Here is a 17,115-nt window from a genome sequence, read left to right as displayed (position 1 = left end):
GAACAGGTTGTAATGGACGTAATTATCAACTCAAAAACAAATTGTTGGTTATTTTGTTTATTGTGGCTTGTTTTGTACGTATCGATTTTCTCTTCAAGTAAGTACAAGGACGGCGCTTTTTCGACGTAATTATAGTAATCCGGAAAATGTTTATCATACGAATGTGTCTAGGTGTGCTGCGTCAACATTTGTTGTTACTCGGAGCACTCGAAATTTTTCAGCCTTTGCATATTCATGATTAAGGCAAAAATTATGTATTGCACAGAGTCCATCGGGCGACTGGCTACATTTTCTCGAGGTTTGATGACACTAAAGTACGAAAAAATAGGCCCCCGTTTCCGTCCGTCTATCCGGAATTTTTTAGACAGATAATCTCCGAAACTACTGAATGAGGGCATCCCCAAAATTTACATTAGTAACTATTATTTAAATTTTATAGAATAGGATACACCAGCATTTGTGGTTTATGAATCCGATAATAGAACAAAATCGAAATTGTATATTTCCTAATTAATCTTCCAGCTTTTCGAATAAATGTACTTAAAAATTACTCCTAAAAAATAACATACTCCTGAATTTGTGGGTTATGAATCCGTGTTTAGTTTTTATCCTAGATGTCAAGATTTTTGTAAAGAAATAAATACTGCACAATTTTCCGATATTTTAGCTTATATAGACTTTTCAGTTTGATTTTTAAATTTTTCAATTTTTTAATTTCTCAATTTTCAATTTTTCGATTATTCAATTTTTCCATATTTCACTTTTGGGATTTTTCAATTTTTTGATTCTTCAATTTCTCGATTTTTCCAATTTTCGATTTCTCTATTTTCCGATATTTCGGTTTTACAATTTTTCAATTTCTCAATGCTTCAATTTTAGGCGTTTCGATATTTTGGATTTTTCGAGTTTTCGTTTTTTCCATTTCAGGTTTTCAATTCTTGAATTTTTCAATTTTTCAGGTTTATGATTTTTCAATTTTTCGACTTTTAGATTTCTCGATTTTTCAATTTTTCGAAATCTCGGTTTTTCCATTTTTCAGTTTAGAGGTTTGGCAATTTTTCGATTCTTCAATTTTTCTTCGATTTTTCAATTATTCGAATTATCGATTCACCAATTTTTCGATTGGATTTTTTGATTTCTTAAATTTTGGATTTTTCGATTTCTCGTTTTTTTATTCTTCAGTTCATTTTTTATTTTTTGGCTTTTTAAATTTTACATTTTCAATTTTTCTATTTCTCGATTTATCGAAATTTTGATTTTTCGACTGTAATTGTTCCGATGTTTAGATTTTTCGATTTCTCATTTTTTCTCTTTTTTTGGGTTTCCGATTCTTCAATTTCTCGATTTTTCAATTTTTTAATTCCTCTATTTTACAATTTTTTAATTTCTTGATTTTCAATTATTCGATTATTCAATTTTTCGATATTTCATTTTTGGGATTGTTCAATTATGCGGTTCTTCAATTTTTCGATTTTAAAGTTTTTAAATTTTTCAATATTTCAATTTTTGGCGTTTCTAAATTTTCGTTTTTTCGATTTTTCGATATTCTTATTTTCTCATTTCTCGATTTTGCGATGTTTCGGTGTCTCGACTTCTCGATTTTTCGACTTTCAGATTTTCAATTCTTCAATTATTCGATTTTTCATATTTTTTATTTTTCAATTTTTGAAATTTTCGACATTTAGATTTCTCGATTCCTCAATTTTTCTATATCTCCGTTTTTCGATGTTTCAGTTTCAAGATTTTGCAATTTTTCGATTTTTCAATTTCTCTTCGATTTTTCACTTGTTCGATTTATCGAATCATCAATTTTTCGATATCTGAGATTTGTGATTTTTCAATTTTTCGATTCTTCAATTTTTTGATTTTTTAAATTTTGGATTTTCCGATTTCTCGTTTTTTTTTCAGCTTTTCGACTTTTTATTTTTTCGTTTTTTAAATTTTGCATTTTGGATTTTTCAGTTTTATCAATTTTTCGATTTCTCAAAGATAAATCTGATATTTCAATGTCTCGGTTTTTCGCCTTTTCTGGTTTTCGATTCTTCAAATTTTCGATTTTTCAATTTTTCTATTTTTTAATATGAATTTCAATTTTTCAAACTTTCCTTTTCTCGACTTATCGGTTTTTCAATGTTTGAAATTTTAAAAAAGTTTTTCCATTTCTGGATTTTTCAATATTTTAGTGTTGGATTTTTCGATTTGTCGATTTTTGACTTCTCGACTTTTCGATTCCTTGATCTTTTGATGTTTCAATTTTTCAATTTATCGATATTTCGATATCTGGATTTCTTGGTTTTTCCATTTTTCGAATTTTTTTATTTTCGACTTTTCGGTTTTTCAATATTTCCATTTTTCAACTTCGATTTTTCGGTATTAGAATTTTCGATTTTTGACTTTTGATATTTCGTTTTTCTATATTTTGATTCTTGGACTTTTTGAAATCTAGATTTTCGGCAATCGGTATTTCGATTTTTCAGATTTTCGAATTTTAGATTTTCCCATTTCTCGGATTGTCGTATTTTCCAATATTCCAGAGTTTTCCAAAAAATCTAATTCACAGAATTTTTGACTTTTCAGTACTGGAATTTTAGATTTGTTTCCTTTTGAATTTCTCGATTTTTCGATTTTTCCATTTCTCAACTTTTTAACAATGCAATCAATTTTAGGAGTTTTTCCATTTCCGGATTTTTCAATTTTGCGATATTTTAATACTGGATTTTTTTGGAATATTTGATTCATCGAATTTTTCATTTTTCGGTAATGGAATTTTCAATTTCTCGATTTTTCAATTTTTTAATTCGATCTAAGATTTTTTCGATTTTTGATTTTTTTAATTTTCAAAAATTGTAAGTTTGTAAAATTTTCAATTATTTTTCCACTTTTTTAATTTCTCGATTTCCGATGTTTCTTAAATTTCCATTTTCAATCTTTCTAGTTTTCGATTTTTGGTTTTTCGAATTTTCAATTTTCGCAATTGCGAATTTTACGATTTTTCCATTTTTCGAATTTCGAGTCTCGATTTTTTAGTTTTTTCTTTTTTTAACTTCGATTTTTCGAGTTTTGCTATTTTTTTCTATGTTTCGATTCTTGGATTTTTCAAAATCAAGATTCTCGGAAATCGATTTTTCGAAATCTAGATTTTAAGAAATTAGTTTTTCGATTTTTAGATTTTAGGAAATCAGTTTTTGGATTTTTAGATTTTCGAATTTTCGTATTTTGGAATATTTGATTCACCGAGTTTTTGATTTTTCGGATTTGTTTACTTTTGAATTTCTGAATTTTTCAATTTTTCGGTATTTTAATGTTAGATTTGTCGATTTCCGATTTTTCTATTTTCCGATTTCTTAATCTTGTGATGTTTTGATTTCTCGACTTCTCGATTTTTCAATTTTCTAATTGTTCGATGTTTCAATTTTTCGATTTTTCCATTTTTCGAATTTCGGGTCTCGATTTTTTAATTTTTCCTTTTTTCAACTTCGATTTTTCGACTTTTGCAATTTTTTTCTATGTTTCGATTCTTGGATTTTTCAAAATCAAGATTTTCGGAAATCGGTTTTTCGAAATCTAGATTTTAGGAAGTTGGTTTTTCGATTTTTAGATTTTAGGAAATCAGTTTTTGGATTTTAAGATTTTCGAATTTTCGTATTTTGGAATATTTGGATTCACCGAATTTTTGATTTTTCGGATTTATTTACTTTTGAATTTCTGAATTTGTCAATTTTTCGGTATTTTAATGTTAGATTTGTCGATTTCTCGATTTTTCGATTTTCCGATTTCTTGATCTTTTGATGTTTCTATTTCTCGACTTCTCGATTTTCAACTTTCTGATTGTTCGATGTTTCAATTTTTCGATTTGTCTATTTTCCTTCAATTTCTCGATTTTTGAAATTTTCGATTGTGTAATTTTCAGATTATTTTTTTTACTTTCAGGCTTCGATGTTTGTTTTTTTTTTAATTTTTCAACTTCAACTTTTCAATTTCTAGATCTTCTGATGTTTCGATTTCTCGATGTTTCAATTTTCCAATTGTTCGATGTCTCGATTTTTCGCCTTTTCGGATTTTCGATTTTTCGAAATTTCCTTTTCTCGACTTCCCGGTTTTTCAATGTTTAAAAATTTTTCATTTTTCGATTGTTCAAGTTTTCGATTCCTCAACTTTTCAACACGCCAATTTTGGCAGCTTTTCCATTTTTGGATTTTTCAATTTTTCGATATTTTAATATTTGATTATTCGGTTTGTCGATTTCTTGACTTTTCGATTTCCCGTTTTCTTGATCTTCTGATGTTTCAATTTTTCGATTTATAGATGTTTCGATTTTTCGATTTCTTGGTTTTTCGATTTTTCGAATTTTCAATTTTCGAAATTTCGAATTTTACTATTTTTCCATTTTTTGATTTTTTTAATATCTACTTCTCGATTTTTCAGTTTTTCCATTTTTTAGCTTATATCTTTCAATTTTTAAAATTTTCTATTTTTCGAATTATTGTTTTTTTCGAAATCTAGATTTTCGAATTATTGTTTTTTTCGTCGGTTTTTCGATTTTTTCTTTTTCGATTTCTCGATTTTTCAATTTCTCAATTCTCCGATTTTTCGATTTTTGACGTTTGAATTTTTAATTTTTAATTTTTTCCGATCCTCAGTTTTTAAAATTTAATTTTTTTATATTTCGATTTTTAGAGTTTCCATTATTCAGTTTTTTGATTTTCCAATTATTTTAATTTTCAATTTTTGATTTTCCAATTTTCGATTGTTTGACTTTTCGGCAATTTTTCTCTTTTTTCGAAACAAAACTCGCGAAATCGAATTTTATAATTTTTCGCACTTCAACGAAAAGGAAAGTTCTCTCGAGACAACCTCCTACCGATTTTTTCCGCTCGACATCGCCTCGAGAGCAAAGTTCGCAACGACGCAGCGACCTAATCGCGCCAGATACCCGCCGAGCGACCGTCCAAATCCACGTCGTCACACGTCCTCGTCCACTAATTCAATTAAGCCAACTTGGCGATGATGCTCAAGTTCGAACCATAAAAATAAACACTCTCTAAAACCGTATTACAAATCATAAAATCACCTCGGTCGGAAAGATCCCGCTCCGAGGTGGATCGATCCCGCTTGCTTTCCTCGCTACTTCCTTTTGCATTATATCACCGATAGATAATAACATAGAAAAAGAACGAAATCCGTCCGAACGCAATTTTCTCCCGCTTTCCAATACGGCCGCACAATTCACGAGCTTTTCCGCTCCCCGCACGCCATATTGGAAAATCGGGCGAGCAGACAGGTGGCGTTTTCGAACAACCCATAACTCGCATAACTTCATTTCTGGGGGTCGTGTTTGCTCTTGTTGACATTATTCTTACATTAATTGGCGTCTAGTTTGGCCTTTTCCCGTCGCTCGACTCCGCCTCGGCTCAGCCCCTTAGCTACGGGGGGGCAAGAGGGGGCTGAGCCCCCCCTAGCAGTTGTGGTTGCCCCCCCTGGAAGACTTATATATTATAAATTTCAAATTAGTAATAAAATTTCAATATAATGCCGATTGCCGAAGCATATTAACTGGCCCCACCCGTCCCACCTTTAATTTCGTACAGGGTATATTATTTGGCAATATCACCTTACCGTTGATGTTGACCGTATAAAAAAATGAACATGTCACATTTTATTCCATAGCCTACTATGTAGGTACTTGAGAAAAGTCAAAAATATTAAATGGATTTTCTAAAAATTGAGCTTTTATTGAAATGGACAAAAAATCGACAAAAAATTCTGAGATGTAGATCTCGATGAGCTTAATCAAAAAACATAAGGTCTTGATGGTCCCAGACCAAGATTTTTCAAAAATTCGGTTCCAAAGTCGACATTTCAAGATTTCTGAAAAATTACATTTCTTTTGGCGGCTCTGGAAAAATTGTACGAATTTTCGAAAAAATAAAACCAAAAAAAAAACATTTGGAGATCGAAATCAATAAAAAGATCCCTTCTGCTAGTTTTCGAAAATGCGTGGGAAAAGTCAAATTTTTTTTATAGATTTTCAAAAATTGAGCTTTTGTTGAAATTGGCTGAAAATCTACAAAAAATTCTGAGATGTAGATCTCGACGAGTTTAGTCAAAAAACATAAGGTCTTGCTGCTATTCGGTTTCCAAGTCGAATTTTTAAAATTTCTCAAAAATTATACTCCTATTTCTTTTGACGATTCTAGAAAAATTTTACAAATTTTCGATCAAATAAAACCAAAAACAACATCTGAAGATTGAAATAAATAAAAGAATGACTTTCGGTAATTTTTGGAAATGCTAAGAAAAGTCAAAATTTATTTAGTTTTCAAAAATTGAGCTTTTGTTAGAGTTGACAAAAAATTCTGAAATATAGATCTCGATGAGCTTAATCGAAAAACATGTTCATGCTCCCGGAGCAAAATTTACGAAATATTGGGTTCTACCTAAAATTTCTAAAAAATCTCAAAAGTGACTTAAAAAAAAGTTATTTCTTTATGCGATTGTGGAAAAATTCGACGAAATATCAAAAAAATAAAACCAAAAATAACATCTGTAGATCGAAATCAATAAAGAGATCCCTTTTGCTAATTTTCGAAGATGCTTGGGAAAAGTCAAAAAATGTATATGGATTTTCAAAAATTGAGCTTTTGTTGAAATTAACAAAAAATCAACAAAAAATTCCGAGATGTAGATCTCGATGAGCTTAATCCAAAAACATAAGGTCTTGATGGTCCCAGACCAAGATTTTCGAAAAATTCGGTTTCAAAGTCGACATTTCAAAATTTCTCAAAAATTACATTTCTTTTAGCGGCTTTGGAAAAATTGTACAAATTTTCGAGAAAATAAAACCAAAAACAACATTTGGAGATCGAAATCGATAAAGAGATCCCTTTTGCTAATTTTCGAAAACGGTTGGGAAAAGTCATAAACATTTTATAAATTTTCAAAAATTTAGCTTTTGTTGAAGTTGACTAAAAATCCACAAAAAAATCTGAAATGTTGATCTCGACGAGCTCAATCAAAAAACACAAGGTCTAGATGGTCCCAGATCAAGATTTTCGAAACATTCGGTTTCAAAGTTCAAAAATTACATTTCGTTTGGCAATTGCTGAAAAATTTTACGACTTTTCAACCAAATAAAACCAAAAACAACATCTGGAGATCGAAATCAATAAAGGAATCCCTTTTGGTAATCTCGAACGTACTTGAAAAAAGTCAAAAATTTGATACAGGTTTTCAAAAATTGCCATATTTCTTCCGTCGATTCTGGAAAAATTGTAAGAATTTTCAAAAAAATTGAATCCAAAACGATTTTTGGAAATCGAGATGAACAAAGGAGTCTCTTTTGATAATTTTTAAAAATGCTTGGGAAAAGTCAAAAATTTTATATGGGTTTTCAAAAATTGAACTTTCGTAAAAGTTGACAAAAAATTCTGAAATATAGATTTGGACGAGCTTAAAAAAACATGACAGGTTCATGGTTCCGGATCAAAATTTTCGAAATACTCGGTTTCGAGCTCGAATTTTCAAAATTTCTCAAAAATTACCATATTTCTTTTGGCGATTGTGAAAAAATTGTACGAATTTTCGAAAAAATAACAAAAAACATCTGGAGATCGAAATCAATAAAGGAATCCCTTTTGGTAATCTCGAACGTGCTTGAAAAAAAGTCAAAAATTTGACACAGGTTCTCAAAAATTGCCATATTTCTCCCGTCGATTCTGGAAAAAAAGTTAGAATTTTCAAAAAAATTGAATCCAAAACGATTTCTGGAAATCGAGATGAACAAAGGAATCTCTTTTGGTAATTTTCGAAAATGCTTGGGAAAATCCAAAAATTTTATATGGGTTTTCAAAAATTGAACTTTCGTAAAAGTTGACAAAAAATTCTGAAATATTGATTTCGACGAGCTTAAAAAAACATGACAGGTTCAAGGTTCCGGATCAAAATTTTCGAAATACTCGGTTTCGAGCTGGAATTTTCAAAATTTCTCAAAAATTACCATATTTCTTTTGGCGATTATGGAAAAATTGTACGAATTTTCGAAAAAACAACCAAAAACAACATCTGGAGATCGAAATCAATAAAGGAATCCCTTTTGGTAATTTCGAATGTGCTTGAAAAAAATTGGTCTAAAGAGTTTAGACAGTACTTCCCTCGCTGTCGGAAACTTGACGACTGCATGGCTATTGTGTTTTTTTCTCATTACATTTTTGTAGTGGGAATTTAAAATTGCGATGACGTCATCAACATTTTTGCAAGGACACGGATATCAGTTGGGATAGATGTAGTGTAATACTAAGAATAAAATTATTGTATTCCCAAATTTTCGGGAAAATGAATTGGGTCGTTTTGAATATTGATTTTTTATAATCAATAAAATAACGAAACAATTTACTCACGTATACGGCAACTGAAAATCGTTTATGTATAAACATTCTTAATTTAAGATGACAAGCGTAACAGCATACGTGAGAGCCAAACAGAGAAACTGTAAACAAAACGACCATCGGTTTTATTGCTTCGACTTCCGCTTATTATATAAAACATTGGGTTTTATTTTAATTCTTGACGGTGAAATTCATAATTGGTTGATTATAAACATGTCTATTTCACATTCGCGGAACCAAGTGAACAAATGCAGGTCTGTAATGTTAAAGTCGATGTAAATAAGCGTGCTACCCTTATGTTTCAACCGAGTTTTTCCTTTAACAAATTTTGTGTCTACCAAATTGGGTTGGTTGGGGTGTAATACTAATAATAAGTGTTGCCTTTAATTTAATCAATAAAATAAATTGACTTCATTAATTTTTTTTGAACCACCTCTTAAGAAAATCTAAAAAATATGAATGGAATGATAAATCACAAGTACAAACTCATCATATTTTTTGCATTTTAGATAGGATTTATTCAGCAAAATTTAAGGGTGACGTCATAAATTTTTTTAGGAGGGATGAACAAATACATTTTGAACAAAAGTTTACCATGCTTATAATAACTTTAAAATATTCCCAAGATTTCAAAGCATTCGGTTTTCTAATTCCTGATTAAATCGATAAAATAAATTCACGCATTCATTAATTTTTTTGAGTCACCCTGCATATGCAAATCCAAAAATATGATTGGAATGATAAATCACAAGTACAGACTCATCATATTTTGTACATTTTAGATACGATTTATTCGGCAAACTTTTGAGCTGACGTCATCAGTTTTTTGTAGAAGATAACCAAATATATTTTGACTAAAAATTTATTATGCTCTTTATAACCTTAAAACATCTGCAAGATGTCAGAGCATTCCGTTTTGTAGTTCCTGATTAAATCAATAAAATATATTTACGCATTCATTAATTTTTTTGAGTCACCCTGTATATGCAAATCCAAAAAATATGAATGGAGTGATAGATCACAAGTACAGACTCATCATATTTTGTACATTTTAGATATGATTTATTTGGCAAACTTTCGAGCTGACGTCATCAATTTTTTGGAGGGGATAAGCAAATGTATTTTGACTAAACATTTATTATGCTCTTTATAACCTTAAAACATCTGCAAGATTTCAAAGCATTCGGTTTTGCAGTTCATGATTAAATCGAAAAAATAAATTTACGCATTCATTAATTTTTTTGAGTCACCCTGTATATGCAAATCCAAAAAATATGAATGGAGTGATAAATTACAAGTACAGACTCATCATATTTTGTACAGTTTAGATAAGATTTATTCGGCAAACTTTCGAGCTGACGTCATCAAGTTTTTGGAGGGGATAAGCAAATATATTTTGACTAAACATTTATTATGCTCTTTATGACCTTAAAACATCTGCAAGATTTCAGAGCATTCGGTTTTGTAGTTCCTGATTAAATCAATAAAATATATTTACGCATTCATTAATTTTTTTGAGTCACCCTGTATATGCAAATCCAAAAAATATGAATGGAGTGATAGATCACAAGTACAGACTCATCATATTTTGTACATTTTAGATATGATTTATTCCACAAACTTTTGAGCTGACGTCATCAAGTTTTTGGAGGGGGTAAGCAAATATTTTTTGACTAAAGATTTATGATGCTCTTTATAGCCTTAAAACATCTGCAACATTTCAAAGCATTCTGGTTAGCAGATTAAAAATTAAATTTCAAAATGTTGTTTTATAATTTTGATTTTTTTTCCAAAAATCTGGACGTTTCGGGTGAAAAGTCGATTCGGAGTTGTAAACTACATGTGTAGGACTATGTTATTTTATACAATTGAAAACCCATTTACTATGTACAATTTTGAAGTGACGTCATCGCATTAGTGGTGGGGATGATTAGACAAATTTTGGTTAGCGTTTTACCATCTACATGATATTCTTAATATAAGTACAAAATTTCACAACAATCGGTCGAGTACTTTCGGAGATTATCTGTCTAATAAAAATCCGGGACAACAGACGGACAGACGGACGGACAGACGGACGGACAGACGGACAGACGGACGGACAGACGGACAGACGGACAGACGGACAGACAGACGGAAATGGGAGACCTATTTCTTCGTCTTCTAGGGGTCATGAAAGATCGAGAAAACGTAAAAGTAGAGAGTCGGCCGACGGACTCGATTACAATACTTCCTTTGCTTACGCTCGGGAAGTAAAAGTCAAAAATTTGATACAGGTTCTCAAAAATTGCCATTTTTCTTCCGTCGATTCTGCAAAAAATGTAAGAATTTTCAAAAAAATTGAATCCAAAACGATTTTTGGAAGAAATCGAGATGAACAAAGGAATTCTTTTGGTAATTTTCGAAAATGCTTGGGAAAAGTCAAAAATTTTATATGGGTTTCCAAAAATTGAGCTTTTGTTAAAGTTGACAAAAAATTCTGAAATGCACATTTCGACGAGTTTAAAAAAACATGACGAGTTCATGGTTCCGTACCAAAATTTTCGAAATATTTGGTTTCGAAGTCGGATTTTTAAAATATGTACTAAACATGCAAAAAAATAAACTCAAACAAATTGGATGTTACCTATATGGTCACTACACAAATTTTTGGATGCAGTACAGCTGTTTGTGAATCTACATTCTCTGTTTTAACCAGCATTTTAACCAAGTACCGTACTAATTTTTTGGACTTCGACAGGTTTTTACGAAAATTTAGCGTAAAAAATCGACGTTTCCAATTATTTTAATGTTCTTTCAAATATAAAAACTCAGAAAAAATAAAGTAGTTATCTGAGTGTATTATTAAAATATAAATATTTACATGAAGCCCCCTCTGTCGACAAACTTGCCCCCCCTGAATAAGTTTTCTAGCTACGGGGCTGCCTCGGCTATCGCCACGCCGTGCACGCAAGACACGGTTCTTCTCCTTGTTCCGATCGGAACAACCCCTTATTTGCCCATCATTATGAAAAATCCCATTTCCAGCTAAAAATAGCCACGTTGGGTAACGGCTTCGTTCTCCTGCGTCGATATTAATGCTTAATCAATGCCCGGAGGAATCAAAAGTGGCGAAACTCCCATCGAGGAGGATAAGCAATTTAAATTTAACTTCTCCTTAGCAACACCGACACTGAATATGTCCTTATCGGAGTAAGTAAGCCCGCTTCCATTATCCGCAATTATCATCGTCGTCGTCCTGGGCTAGACGTCGCTGTCAAAAGTTTGGAAGATGGGAAAAAAGCTCCGTCGTTTCTAATTTGTGCAAATCGGTTTCGAACGATTAGATAATTGGCGGCTCGCGGGCGAATTTCTTCAAGGTCGACCGTAATGTCACTGCTACTTGGCAAAGTTACATTCCATGGCCAGTCGACAGGTAGCCGAGTGAAGATGGCGGACTTTATAATCCATTGTTCCTTACATAATCGTTTTATCCCCCACAAACCGCTCCACGTAAAAGCCGAGTTTAACGACAACTTGTCGAACGCCACCGTGCCCATAAATCGCCTTCTTCGAAACCCCCACGGAAAGATCGGTGGGAATCGTGGCCCGATTACAATGTCGTTCTTGTCTCGTCCGGCAACCCTTTATTTACACGCCGATAATCTCACCTTATCGATTCCCGGTACCTTCCAGTTTCCTAAATCACCCCACTTAACGTAAATTCTCATGAGAAGGGCCCGAGTTTCTGTGTTTTATGAATTCCATAAAGGAGAAACAGGAGGGTCGGGAAGTTTCGCGAATGAAAATTCAACACGGTCATAAAGTGCAAGGGGTCGGGTCTCCCTTTCCCTTCGCCCTTTGTTCGCTTGTTCCCGAAAAACGCCTAATCCGACTAATAATCACCGAAACCCGGGACGGAAGTCTGCGATATTTCATTTAACGTTTGTAATATTATGTCACGTTTCCGTAATATTGCGCACCGAACATCCGGGATTTTGTTTCGCGGGTAATGACGCCCGGGAGGGGTGTAAAAGCCGAGTTCGATGGCACGTTGAGCGGCCGGATTGTAACGATTTCTGGTGGATTCAAGGTCTTCCAAAGTGATACGGCCTAATCCGGATAGTAATCACCGAAACTCGGAACGGAAGTCTCTAATATTTCATTTAACGTTGGTGAACATCCGGATTTTTACTTCCCAAGCGTAAGTTAACGAAATATTGTAATCACGTACTTTCATGACTGCTCGACGTTTCATGACCCCAAGAATATGGAATTATAGGTTTCCCGTTTTCGTCCGTCTGTCTGTCCGCCGTCGGTGTCGATTTTTAGTAGACAAATAACATCCGAACCCATTCCCAAACTTTAAACAGTAATGCTATTTCAACTTTATAAAATAACGTACTCCTACACTTGTAGTTTATGAACCCGTGTTGAGTTTTTCCTCTTGACATCCAAATTTTTGGAAAACAAAATCAAAATCATATAACATTTTACAATTTAACTTTGTAAATGCAAAATCGAATGTTCTAAAATTTTGCAAACGTTTTGCCGTCTACTGGAATAGATGTCATCTTCCAATTTTGTCGAATTTTTGGGAAAAAAATCAAAATTGTCATAATCAAAATTGTATGACAATTTTTCGATTTCTAATTTTTCTATTACTTATTTCAGTTTTGGGATTTTTCAATTTTTCGATTTTTTTGGTGCTTTGATTTTTCGATTTTTCAATTTTTCGATACATATGTATTTTAATTTTTCGTTTTCTCGATTTTCAAATTTTTCAGTTCTTTGATTTTTATATTTTGGAATTTTTCGATATTTCAGTTTTGAGATTTTTCAATTTCCTGATTCATATTTGGATCTTTCAATTTTACGATTTTACGATTTCTCGGTTTTCGATTTCTCAATTTTTCGATCATTCAGTTTTGGGATTTTTCGGTTTTTTGATTCTTCGATTTTTCATTTGTCGATTTTTCAATTTTTTGCCATTGCAGTTCTGAGATTTTTCAATTCTTTGATTTCCGATTTTTCAATTTTTTTATTTTCCCATTTCTCGATTTTTCAGTTTTTCAATTTTTCGATTTTTCAGGTTCTTGATTTTTCAATTTTTCGATGTTTCAGTTTTGGGAATTTTCGATTTTTTGATTCTTCAATTTTTCAATTTTCATTTTTTCGATATTTCAGTTTCGAAATTTTTCAATTTTTCGATTCTTCAATGTCGCGATTTTTCAAATTTTCGACATCTCGATTTTTTCGTATTTCATTTTTCTCAATTTTCCGCTACTTCAGTTTTACGATTTTTCAAATTCTTGATTTTTCAATTTTTCAATTCTTTGATTTCCAATTTTTCAATTTTTTTATTTTCCCATTTCTCGATTTTTCAGTTTTTCAATTTTTCGATGTTTCAATCTTCGAATTTTTATTTTCCCATTTCTCATTTTCTCGATTTTTCAATTTTTCAGGTTTTTGATTTTGCAGTTTTTCAATGCTTTAGTTTTGGAAATTTTCAAATTTTCTTCAATTTTTCAATTTTCTGATTTTAGTATTTACCAGTTTAGTAATTCTTCGATATTTCAGTTTTGGGATTTTTCAGTTTTTAGATTTTTAAATTTTAGACTTTTCGATTTAAAATTTGTTCAATTTTTATTGCTAATTTTTCAAGTTTTTGATATTTTGATTTTTCGTTTTCTCGATTTTCCAATTTTTTCGAGTTTTTCGAAATTTCATATTTTACAATTTCCCGATATTTTGATCTTTCAATTTTACGATTTTTCGACTTCTCGGTTTCCGATTTTTCGGTTTCTCGAGTTTTCAACTTTCGATTTCTCAATTTTTCGATATTTCAGTTTTGAGATTTTTTTAATTTTTCGATTCTTCGATTTCCGATTTTTCAATTTTTTTATTTTCCCATTTCTCCATTTTTCAGTTTTTTAATTTTTCGATTTTTTCAGGTTCTTGATTTTTCAATTTGTCGATGTGTCAGTTATGGGAATTTTCAATTTTTTGATTCTTCAATTTTTCGATTTTCAATTTTGCGATACATATTTAAGTTTGGAAATTTTTCAATTTTTTGATTTAGATTTTTATATTTTTGAATTTTTCGAATTGTCATATTTTTCAATTCCTTGAAATTTCGATTTCAATTTTACGATTTTTCGATTTCTCGAGTTTTCAATTTTCGATTTCTCGAGTTTTCAATTTTCGATTTCTCAATTATTCGGTACTTCAGTTCTGGGATTTTTCGGTTTTCTGATTCTTCGATGTTTTGATTTTTCATTTCCCGATTTTGAATTTTTTTATATTTCAGGTTTGAAATTTTTCAATTTTTTGATTCTTCGATTTCCGATTTTTCAATTTTTCGATGTTTTAGTTTAGGGAATTTTCAATTTTTTGATTCAATTTTTCGATTTTTTAGGTTTTTGATTTTTTAATTTGTCGATGTTTTAGTTTAGGGAATTTTCAATTTTTTGATATATCAGTTTCGAAATTTTCCAATTTTTCAGTTCTTTGACTTTTATTTTTTTTGAAGTTTTTCGAATTTTCATATTTTACAATTTCCCGATATTTGGATCTTTCAATTTTACGATTTTACGACTTTTCGGTTTTTGATTTTTCGGTTTGTCGAGTTTTCAACTTTCGATTTCTCAATTTTTCGATATTTCAGTTTTGAGATTTTTTAATTTTTCGATTCTTAAATTTCCGATTTTTCAATTTTTTTATTTTCCCATTTCTCCATTTTTCAGTTTTTTAATTTTTCGATTTTTTCAGGTTCTTGATTTTTCAATTTGTCGATGTGTCAGTTATGGGAATTTTCAATTTTTTGATTCTTCAATTTTTCGATTTTCAATTTTGCGATACATATTTAAGTTTGGAAATTTTTCAATTTTTTGATTTAGATTTTTATATTTTTGAATTTTTCGAATTGTCATATTTTTCAATTCCTTGAAATTTCGATTTCAATTTTACGATTTTTCGATTTCTCGAGTTTTCAATTTTCGATTTCTCGAGTTTTCAATTTTCGATTTCTCAATTATTCGGTACTTCAGTTCTGGGATTTTTCGGTTTTCTGATTCTTCGATGTTTTGATTTTTCATTTCCCGATTTTGAATTTTTTTATATTTCAGGTTTGAAATTTTTCAATTTTTTGATTCTTCGATTTCCGATTTTTCAATTTTTCGATGTTTTAGTTTAGGGAATTTTCAATTTTTTGATTCAATTTTTCGATTTTTTAGGTTTTTGATTTTTTAATTTGTCGATGTTTTAGTTTAGGGAATTTTCAATTTTTTGATATATCAGTTTCGAAATTTTCCAATTTTTCAGTTCTTTGACTTTTATTTTTTTTGAAGTTTTTCGAATTTTCATATTTTACAATTTCCCGATATTTGGATCTTTCAATTTTACGATTTTACGACTTTTCGGTTTTTGATTTTTCGGTTTGTCGAGTTTTCAACTTTCGATTTCTCAATTTTTCGATATTTCAGTTTTGAGATTTTTTAATTTTTCGATTCTTAAATTTCCGATTTTTCAATTTTTTTATTTTCCCATTTCTCCATTTTTCAGTTTTTCGATTTTTTCAGGTTTTTGACTTTTCAATTTTTCGATGTCAATTTTGGGAATTTTTGATTTTTTGATTCTTCAATTTTACGATACATATTTAAATTTCGAAATTTTTCAATTATTTGATTTTGATTTTTATATTTTTGAATTTTTCGAATTGTCATATTTTTCAATTCCTTGAAATTTCGATTTCAATTCCTTGACATTTCGATTTCAATTTCACGATTTTAAGATTCTCTCGATTTTCGATTTTTCGATTTCTCGAGTTTTCAATTTTCGATTTCTCAATTTTTCGGTACTTCAGTTCTGGGATTTTTCGGTTTTTTGGTTCTTCGATGTTTTGATTTTTCATTTCCCGCATTTCCCGATTTTCAATTTTTCAGGTTTGCGATTTTTCAATTTTTCGATTCTTTGATTTTTAATATTTTTATATTTTTGAATTTTTCGAATTACCATATTTTTCAATTCCCTGAAATTTCAGACCTTCAATTTTACGATTTTACGACTTCTCGGTTTTCGATTTTTCTATTTCTCGAGTTTTCAACTTTCGATTTCTCAATTTTTCGATACTTCAGTTCTGGGATTTTTCGGTTTGTTTCCTCGATTTTTCATTCCTCGATTTTCAATTTTTCGATATTTCAGTTTTGAATTTTTTCAATTATTCGATTTTTCGATTTCAAATTTTTCAACTTTTTGATTTTTCAATTTTTCGATGTTTTAGTTTTAGGAATTTTCAGTTTTTAGATTTTTAATTTTCGATATATCAATTTTGAGATTTTTCAAGTTTTCCATTCTTTGATTTTTATATTTTGGAATTTTTCGAAATTTCATATTTTTTAATCTCTTGATATTTCGATATTTGTCGGTTTTCGATATTTCGATTTTTCGAATTTTCAACTTTTGATTTCTCAATTTTTCGATACTTCGGTTTCAGAATTCTTAGATTTCCGATTTTTCAATTTTTGATTTTCCAAATTCTCAATGTCTGGATTTTTCGATTTTTTGATTCTTCAATTTTTCGATATTTCAGTTTCGAAATTTTCAACTTTTCGGTTCTTTAATGTCGCAATTTCTCGATTTTTTCATTTCAATTTCTCAATTTTCTGATACTTCACCTTTACGATTTTTAATTTTTTGGATTTTTCAATTTTCGATTTTTTTATTTGCCCATTTCTCAATTTTTCGATTTTTC

General features: G+C 30.3%; 1 protein-coding gene across 6 annotated transcripts in view; it reads right to left on the bottom strand.

The window, feature by feature from the left end:
- The window catches only part of Ps (pasilla), a 94,606-nt gene that overhangs the window by 50,836 nt on the left and 26,655 nt on the right, over positions 1–17,115 (bottom strand). The gene's annotated exons all lie outside the window — the stretch shown is intronic.

Source organism: Zophobas morio, unplaced genomic scaffold (genome assembly GCF_036711695.1).
Source record: "Zophobas morio isolate AGI-343-1 ecotype UQ-CSIRO unplaced genomic scaffold, CSIRO_AGI_Zmor_V1 ptg000010l, whole genome shotgun sequence".
NCBI lineage: Eukaryota > Metazoa > Arthropoda > Insecta > Coleoptera > Tenebrionidae > Zophobas > Zophobas morio.
The sequence above is the reverse complement of the archived record's forward strand: the minus strand, read 5'-3'. Positions and strand labels throughout refer to the sequence as shown.